We start from the raw sequence: 10,514 nt of genomic DNA on the forward strand, positions 1-10,514 counted from the left end.
GGCCTGGAGAGATGGGGAGCTCCTTGTCCCGTTTCAAAAGTAGTCATTGCCATCGGTGCTAATTAAAACAAAAAATGGTGATGCATTTTAGAAGAGATTTTGCTTTAAATTGGGAGCATCTTAGCTAGTTTGGGGGGATCCAGAAGGAGAGTTAGAAACATGGTGCTTCCCTCCTCTGCCCAGTAGTAAAGCAGGAGAAGGAAGTGCCTGCTCATCCTGGCTTTCTGTTTGGGTCAGCATCATAAGTATGCAGTCTAATTAGGAAAGGGCAAGGCACCTCTTCCCAGGAAGAGATGGAGAGTTCCTGGCAGCTCTGCATCTCATCTGACGCCTGTGGGTAGGGAGGATACACTCCATCCCTTCAAGTGGAAAAGCAAGCATGAAGAAAATGAGTAAGGCCAGGGAGGATGGTGACTTTCCACTGCCAGATCTGTCTCTTGGGGCACAGACTGGGATTGCCTGTCTTTCAAAAGAAGGCTCACACACACACATACAAGCACCCTTTAAAAACAACTTGGAAATTTTGGGTCCAAGGCAAAGGGTTAGTGGTGTGGTTTAAGAAGCCAGAAACATCAGTAGATGAGAGCATGAATCATTTAAGAGACCTTTTGCAAAGGGGAAGTCAGCAGGTATCACACTGAAATTACAATGGGTGGCAGCTCACACCCTTTGAATCGCTGGCTAAGCCAATTTATTTTTTGCTATACATGTTTGTTGCTCATGCTTGAAATCACACAGAAAAAAACCCACTTCTGCTTGCTCTGTAAAATAGCCTGTCTGCTTAGTGCTTGAGCTGGCACATCCCTGGGTGGTAGGTTCACCCTGACTGGATGCACAGTGTCCACCAAAGCCACTCTATCACTACTTTCCTTCACTGGGGCAGGGGAGAGAAAATAAAACAGACAGCGCATGGGTCAAGATAAGGGCAGGGAGAGATCACTCATTAATTGCTGTCATGGGCAAAACAGACTCAGCTTGGGGAAATTAGTTTAGTTTATTGCCAATTAAACACCAGAGTAGGGTAGTGCAAAGTAAAAACAAATTTGAAAACACTCTCCCCACCCCTCCCTTCCTCCCAGGCTAAACTTCACTCCTGATTTCTCTAATCTCCTCGCTCCCAGTGGCAGAGGGGTGCAGAGGCACAGGAAATGAGGGTTGCAGTCAAATTATCACATGATTTTTGCCTCTTCTTCCTCCTCAAAAGGGGGCTCCTTACACTCTTCCCCTGCTCCAGTGTGGGATCTTCCAGGGGCTGCAGGTGGATCTTTTCTCCAGCCATGGGCCTCCATGAGCAGCAGGGGCACAACCAGTCCACATTATAGGCTGCAGGGGAATCTCTCCTCTGGCACATGGAGCACCTCCTGCCCCACTGCTTCACTGACCTCGGTGTCTGTGGAGTTTTTCCTCTCCCGCATTCTCTCTCCTCTCTGGTCAAAATTTGCTCCTGGGCAGTAAATTTTCCACCTCCTTAAATGTGTTATCTCGGCAGAGGTACCACGGTCACCAATGGTCTGTTTGGCCAGCAGCAGTTCCATCTTGGAGCTGGCAGCCATTGGCTCTGTTGGGCATGGAGAAAGTTTCTAGCAACTTCCCACAGAGGCCACTGCTGATATCAAAACCTTGCTGTGCAAACAAAATACACCCTGTTTTCCAATGCCACAGGAAAGCAGAGTAAGTGAAAGGGGGGAAAAAAACCCTCCCTTATCCACCACTATACTCTCAAAGCCAAACCCGTGGACTCTCTGACTCTGGAGAGGCAGCACAAGCCTCCTGTGTGATAGATGTGCACTTGCAGAACTCTCTGACAAGCCAAGGATATGTGCACCCTGGGTACACATAGTTCCTTAGAAAACCATCATGGTCTAGATAACATCCTCCTGTGGCCCCCCACTGTCTGGTAGGTGCTTCAGAGGCCAGCTAAAACACATCCAGAAATGGCACGGATTTTCAATGTGTTACTAGCAAATGCAAGTGACTCACTGCTTGCAAAACAGCAGTGTTATCACTGTCTCTCTTTCCAGAGAGGACAGGTTCTGTGTAACAGAGAAGCCAACAAAGAAATGTACATCATCATGTGCTGGGTGCATCCCTGGGCATTAGCACTGCGGACTGTCATCAGCTGAAAACCTTCAAAGAAATTAAAAATATCACTGGATTAGGAAATACTAATTTTTTAAAGAATGGTTACACACTTCCTGTAGACCTTTTACTTCAGGAAGTAAAATTTAAAATTATAAAGTTTTTTCAACAATGTAATTATGTCATGTGTCTCATCCTGTACCCTGTCTTTGCCTCTTTAATATTTTCAGCCAGCTTACTAAGTGATATACCATATTTTTGCATAGAATTATAGAACAATTTAGCGTAAGAGGTCTCTCTAGTGACCTTCTGACCCAATTTCCTGCTCAGGTCAGGACCAATTTCTAATGACCAAGAAGCTCCTGAGATAACCCTTTCCCATTACTGAAAATGTGCCTTTCCGAACATTCACTTTTTGGACACCTTGACTAACCCAGGGACGGGGTAGAAGGAGTCGGAGGTATCTCAGCTTAGTGGAGAAGGTGAACCATGGAAGATCTGAAATAAGAGGTTAGAGAGAGGGTTTGAGGCTCAACTGACCCATCTGTTACCTACTTGCACACAGAGACAGCCTGGTTTTCTTTTAAAACATGACAAACTGAGAGCCAGCTACTTTCTGAAAATAATGCGATTCCCAGTGAAACCAAGCAAAACCTCACTCACCAGAATGGTTCAGAAATTGAAAATTCAGAATTTGGCATAAGAACAGGGCATATGAGGCCCAACTCCAGGAGCCATGGCCAAAAGCTCCACAAGAAAAGATGGTAAAAAAGGAGGTGGACTTACCACATACCACCAGGAAAGGCCACGAAGCCTTTAAAGCTGTGTAAACTGAGGTCTGTATTTGTTATGAAATACCCAACAGACCAGCACAGAACTTGTGCTCCAGAAGGGAAACAGAACATACAAAGGGAAAAGCCTGATAGAAACCTGGAAAACAGCAGGCAGCAGTGACATCCTACTAAGGAGAAGGGTAAGAAAATGTAGACAGATAAACAGAGATTTCTCTTACAAATTTAGAAACAAACAGGATGGTATTTTCAAGCATAATGAAAGAAGTGATATTTTTTTAGCTGCTAAGTTATAAGTGAGGACATTAAGAATCTGTATTAGACATTAACAGGTTTAAGTCTTGCTACATACTCAGGAGGCCTTGAAAATTTGCCAACAATATAATTGACCTACTCATCTTCATTTTGAAAACATCCTGGTGTACCAGGGAAATTCCTGAAGTCTTACAGAGCATTTGCATTAACCCACTGATAAAAGCCATAAAGATGCACATGCTAATGGCACATTTATTCTGACATCAACTCAAGACAAACTGACAAGACTGCTGACTGACAGGATTGGACTGACACATGACAGGAACAGAAACTAATGCTGCTCAACAATTCAGTGAAAATGGTATTGGTAAGTTTTATAAGAAAGCAGATAACTCTGGATGGGCAGGGGAGGAGGGAAAAAGTGAGAAACAGCAGAGGAGACACCAAGGGTGGAGGAGGAGAAGGAAGGGGCTGGGGGAAGAGTTACTCCAGGAGCTGAAGCACATATCTACTGCACTGTGAGAATCCGCACCAGAAAAGGTTTATCCTGAAGAACTGCAGCCCAGGGAGGACCCCATGCTGGAGCAGGGGAAAAGCACAAGAAGGAAAGAGCAGCAGTTATGGACTGACCTCAGCTTCCATTCCCACATCTCCCCATGCAACCTGGGGGTAAAAGGAAGCAGAAGAGTTGGGGATGAAGCTGAGCCTGTTAGAAGTGTGAGAAGAAAGGTATTGTTTTAATGTTTATGTTTGTTTTTCACTACCTGAATCTATTTTAATTGGCAACAACTTCAAATATTTCCTCCCACCTCCATCAAGTCTAGTCTGCCTGCGATGCTGACTGGCACGTTACCAAGCTCCCTGTCCTTCCTGTGACACAAGACCTTTGTCACACATTTCTGAGGACGGGGCTGTGAGTGAGTGAGCCGCTGGAGGGGGATTTAGGCTGTTTGGGAAGTTAACCCACCACATACAGATCATGGGAAGCAAAAAGCAAATGCATTAACTAATTTAGGGAAAAAACTCTAGAAAACCCTAGATTATTACTAAAGCTAATAAATAAAGGGTAAGGGAGGCCAATCATAGGGATATATTCTTGTTTCTCCCAGGAGCCTGCCCTTGGATGCCATAGGTGGGGGCTTGTTGCCATCTCAGGCTATTCCAAAAACTGAAATTGAATGTTATTGGCAGATTGATTTTCCTTACAGATATTTCTGGCCTTGTACGTGTCTACTAGATTAAAAAAAAAACCCAAGCAGTTTGTCTCAAAGTATTGATTTTTAATCTTGTTTGCCCTTCATGTTTGATTTAACTGAAGAGAGGGAGCTCTTGTAAAGGTTTGCAACTGTTTGCATGTGCTGTGCTTGCTGTAATCCATCCCCTGAGCACCTTAACTATAAACACAAGGCTTTCCAGAGAGCTGCTGCCGAGGCTCCAGGGGCCAGTAAAGAGCTGAGATATGTTTTCCAAAATATCCACTAGAGGGTACTCAATGACCTCCTAGTGGGAACGGGCTTGCGGTCTAACGACTGGGAGAGGGAAGCCAAAAGAAAATGTACCCTGATCGTTGCGTTAACAATTGCAGAGCACAGTGCAGCTCCGGAAAGCACACTAAGCAGGATTTTAGAGGAAAGAAATGTTGGACGAGCTTAAATCCATCAGGACTGTACGTGTACTACAGCTCCAGTGACCCCAAACTGCCAGATGAAAATGGGGCAATGGGAAATCGGGGGTTTGTTGCCCTTTCCTGGGAAGTGTGAGCCTATATCCAGCCCCACTGTGCTGGATGTGGGGCTGGCTGCAGCCCAATTCACACACCTGTGACAGCACATTGCTGGAATTTCTTCCTTTCTTTCCTTCTTTTGCTGTCTGACCTGCATTTGGGATGACCTCTGTGCAAGTTGGTTTGACATAGATGAGGTTTCCAGGGGGGAAAAAAAGTGCATTTTTTCATACTGCTGGCCATTGAGAGAGTTGATGTGGGATACTGTGGTATAACCACCCACCTCATAAAACACCAGCGATTATGATTCCACAGTGGTCTAGGTTTTTTGTTAATCAGCCATGATCAGTTTAAATGGGTAGCCATTGACTGTTCTTTTTTGCTAGAAAATGAGATATTGCAAGTAAGACACAGATAGACCCTTTGTAAACCGACCAAATCCCCTGCTCACAAATTTACGCTTGTTTTATTCCAGCCTTTTATTTCCCTATAAAATGCTACAAAGGACATGTAGAATGCTAGGAATGGCCTCAGAATGCTGGCCCTGCAAGGATATGCCATTCATCTTTTACCTTCTGCTTCCAACAAATCAATAATAAGCATCTTATTTCAGTGTTGAAAGAGAAGATTTTTACTATCCAGCAGGACATCTGAGTTATTGACCTTGAACACTAATCAGTATGTTTGAATGTTCTCACCAGGTTTAGAGCTGAGGCAAAAAAAACCTAATTAAATCAGCAGGGGGCACAATTTCTTCAAAATATCACAGGATTATCCAGCCATGTGCTGGGTATTCTTTCTGTTTCACAGAGCAGAGCTGCCCACCAATGCTATTTCGAAAGATCTAATATGTTTTTTTCTGAGTTAACCTGTTCAGGCCCTGAATTTTCCCTCAGAGAAGCCTCAGGTCTTACCGACATAGTTCATGCTCCTGCAAAGGGATCCTCTGCCCTAGTGATGGGTCAGTTTTCCAGGACATTACTTAAATCATCCTGGTGTCCTTTTCTTCTTCTTTTCCCAAAAGTCCAGATTTCCTGGGGACAGCCCAAGCCTTGGCTGCTTTACCACTAGTCTGCAGAATGCTGAAGAAGTGCTGATTCACTGCCATGGGGCAAGGGAACCAAGCCCAAAGGTCTTGGTGGGATGCAGGAGGGTTGCCTGCATCCCTGAAATCCTTCTTAGCAAGAAGCAAACAGAAAATACTTTCCCACTCAGTATTCAGCTTACTCCCTATTATGTCCCAGTGCAAATAATCTATTGAAATACACCTTCAGGTCAGATTCAAAACTCAGGGATAAAACAAAGATATGGTCAAGGATAACTGTGGGTGAATGGATTTTGTCTACTTTTAGTTCAGGCTAATGAAATTTCCCCCATTTCTCTAGCACATTGGCTGTGTGTACTTCCCATTTCTTTACCAGTTACACCTCTGGATGATTTTCACTTGCTGAACAGACAGGGCAAAACCAGTGAACATCCAGAAGGTGGTCAGTGGGATGGTGCTCTAAGGTGGAACACTGTCAGGTCTGATGCCCACAGCAGTATGGACAGATAACAAAAGAAGCTATCTAATAAGGAAGTATCCTTATTTTCTGTATGTCACCTTGGACACTTGATCCAAAGGCTCATGTCATTTTCACTGGAAATTCTCATTCAGATTCTGCCTCAACTTCTTGGAAATTCAAGTTCACCTTCAGCCTTTGATCGATAGAGAAGAGGATTCTCTCCTTGGCATCACTGATTGTACGTAGATTTGGAGGCTCAGATTGACTGAATTTGCTTTGTCTTGCTATAAAAATTGGCAATAAAGACACAGCTATGTGAGTCAATCAAAGTTCAGAATACAGAATAACCCTAAATGAGTGGCTCGTCATGGCTTATAAAGCAACATATTAGTTATTTTAGTAATTACACGGTGTCTTTTTGTTTCATGCAGATTCCCTGCCTTCACTCTAATTGCATCCCTTTGCTTCAGCATTAGTTGCCTTTCATGTGCATCTTCCAGCTTTTTGATGCCTCAGAAAATGAAACGGGGCTGGTCAGGGGCCTGTTGGGGCTTTGTTGCACAAGTCTGAGTGACAATACAATATTTTGGTTTCTGCTAAGATTCTGGCAGGAGGAAATCTGCACAATCGAGAAGACTTCCCAGAAGACAAAGTGCTTAATCTTTGCTGCTTCCCCAGTGAATACACAGGTGTGGATTAACGGGCACCCACGCTTTTCTGATCTCAGGCATAAATCATGGCTCATGAAGTGGACACATCTTACTGCCAGTTGCTAAAAAGCCTTAGTGATGCAATTTTAAAGAGCTATTAAATGCTGAGGAAAAAAATATATACAAACAAGTATTTTCCACTTGGGAAATGTTTTCCAACCATGTTTGATGAAAAGGCAGTGGGGATAGAAGGCAGGCTCCAAAAATCTCTTTTTACTTTGTCCCCAGTGCCCCCAGCAAATGCATGTGTAACTCCCCTCCTACAAATGTATGTGCCAACAACATCCTTGGGACAGGTCTCTATCTCCTGACTAGTCGAGACCTGTAGATCAGGCAGAGAGATGCCTATGCCTGCCCAGAGCCCCTCTGGCACTTCATTGTAGATATTTGTGCTAAATGGTCTGACAGTGCTGGATTGCTCAGTAATGTGGTGTGAGAGAACTGGAGAAGCAATGACCACAGGAAGAGTCAATTGTCACATCTGCCAACATGGTCAACTTATTGTCTGGGTACTTCCAAGAATGGAATAATTGAAGACAACAAACAAAACACAAACAAAAAGCTGATTTTTTTTATTATGCTGGTGTCCGGTGCAGCTTTACTGGCTGGGTCTCTCACCGGTTCACATATGAAGGGTTCAGCCTTGTACCTTTGATGTTTGGTGGGTCTAAACCTCAGACAGAAGCGTGGTTACGGTGTGGAAGAAGGAGGACTCTCACGTGGGTAGCAGATAGGTTTATTCAACCCCGAAAACCACCTGAAGAGTGAGGCTCTGGGGCTGAGGTTGCCCATTAAGTACCAGGGGCATCTCCCAGGCAAGGAGATATCCAGAACCAATCCTGGGGAAGAGGGGGAGTGACCAAGAACAGGTGACAATTGGCAGGGTCATCTATGAACAGAAAGGGGAGTGGGGAACTTGATACCTGGCTGAGTCACCCTGAAGCCTTACTAGAACTTTTCAGGCTTAGGGCGGGGTGGCAGTGATTGACAAGATCTATCACTAGGGAAAGACCACAGGGAATTGGGAATGGGGGGGTGTAGGGATAAACCATTACAAAACATTAATAACAAAACATACAGAACTTTGGAACCCAAAATGCACACTGCAACATTTTATCTTCAGGGTTAAGGAGATAAACAGATAGTTGATATTTGCCCACCATAAAATCCCTATCTTTCAAACAATGGATACAACATAAGGAAAGACGCTGATCTCTTCTCTGTGGTGACCAGTGACAGGAACCAAGGGAATGTCCTGAAGTTGTGCCAGGGGAGGTTTAGATTGCATAAGGTTCTTCCCACAGAGGGTGGTTGGGCACTGGAAAAAGATCTCCAGCACCAAGCCTGACAGAGTCCGAGAAGCATTTGGACAATACTCTTGGTGTAACTCTTGGGCATGGTGCAGGGCCAGGAATTAGATTCAGTGATCCTGGTGATCCTCAGTGATCCCTTCCAACTCAGCACATTCTGTGAATATTTGGGTGTTCTTGGTAGCTTTTGGATATTTCCTTATAACCAGGGCATTGCAGTTTCTTCTTCAATATGTTTTCTATCAGTGCACAATCTTACCAAAGGCTTCACAAGTGTTTAAACTCCTTTTTGTCCCTGGCTGTGGCAGCTGGCTGATCTGTGTTGGTGTCTCTCTTGGGAGGTTGCTCCGGGGAGGACAAACTTCTGCAAAGGTGGAAGAGAGATCAGTGTGTGCACTTCAGGGTCTCCTCAACATAGAACAAGTATTGACAGCTGGACTGTTCTTTCAAGATGAATGGAAAGCCCTCAGCTACTTCTACTTCAAGGTAGAAGTAAGAAGAGATTTTCCCTGTGTTAATTTGTTTGCTGACCATTCTCTGAAGACCATCAGTTTCAACCCCATGTTTAAATATTTGATGACCAAAACTGTCTAAAGCATTTGAATACAGGAGTACTACTGACTGATGAAATGGAATTTTCTCATTTCTCTATCCCAGTCTTTTCTGTGTTTTGCTGCAGATGCCTAGATCAGAGCCTGCTGTTGGATTATAGTCCCAAAGATTGCCCACATTTTATGCAAAAAAGGCAGATCACAGATGAAAAAGGGGACAGGACAGCTCAATGTATTTCTGTGAAGGCTCATTTATCTCATACTGACAACAGCAAATTTTCTCTTTCATCTTGTTTCATAAATGCCTTTCTTTTGCTTTCCTGGAGTTTCCCTAGTTCAGGAAAGACAGATTTACCTAAAAAACATCTGCCCTCTTCAAATTTTTGACTCTGTGTGCTGTACTTTTGAGATCTCTAAACGTGTTTTAAAATGGTCAACAGGTTTGCATTTTTCCTGTCTCTTATTTCCATTTCTGTTTTCACTAATACATGTGTCACCTTTTTTTTGTTTGCTCCAGTTTTGTTTTCCCCCTGTAAAAAAGCTGAAGAAATCTCTTCTACGTAGCCCCTGATCCTCAGCCAAAATCATAACTGCTATGTGATGTGTGGGTGGATATACAAACTCTTGACAGTCTCTGTAACTTACATCATGTGAACCATTTCCCATTTTACTCTTTATTTAGCAAAATTTAGCTTGTTTTTCAGTGCTTCAATATGTTTCTCAGTAAATGTTATGTACAAGATGATCATCATGTAAAATGCTTAAGAAAGTCCAGTTCTATGCTTAAAACTTGTCTGGCACCAGCCTTTGGTATAAATATATACATATATATTTACACACACACACACTATATACAAAAAGAGAACCACTGCATCCAAGCTGTCCACAGGAGCAATGCCATTGGGAGCAGCAGAGATCAGCCAAGGTACTTCCTGGCAATGTCCTTGTTTTGGGGGGAGAATAAGTGTGTTGAGCTGGATCAAACCCCAGACTTTACACCATGGTGCTCACACCTTTTTCACACCACTCTTAGGTGTCACCCACACCTGGGATTTCTACATCTTAGCCATTTGGCATCTCAGGGCCAGAGCTCCAGGATCTGGAAACAAAAAGGAGAAGTAGCACAGTGAGGAGGGGAGTTAGGCAGGCTGAATCTCATGGGGACTCCTCTTGGTTTTGGAACCCTTCAGTAGAAAAGCATTGCCTTAGATGTATTTTGTCCCAATTTTAAACCTGAGGTTGTTAAATTGCCACTCTTCTTATCATACACACACATTGCCCTAAATTTTTGAAGCAAAACGAGTGATATTACAGCAGAGATGGGTTTCTTGCTCTACTAGATTATGTCATCATATTGATGTATGGACACCCAGGAACACATCTGTCTTGATTTACTCATTCCTAGTGGGCAATGCTCTCTTTGTTTTCCAACTTCCCAGCAATGCAGGCCATTAATTAAAATGTATGGCTCTCTCAAGTGCTATTTTAATTGCATTTCAAGTCCAACCTAAAGGGCTGGCAAATAATAAAAATGGGTATTATGTTCATTTTGAAATGCTGAAAGATATAGGGAGAACAGACAACTCATGC

This window comes from Zosterops lateralis (assembly GCF_965231275.1).
Source record: "Zosterops lateralis genome assembly, chromosome: 3".
Taxonomy (NCBI): Eukaryota; Metazoa; Chordata; class Aves; order Passeriformes; family Zosteropidae; genus Zosterops; species Zosterops lateralis.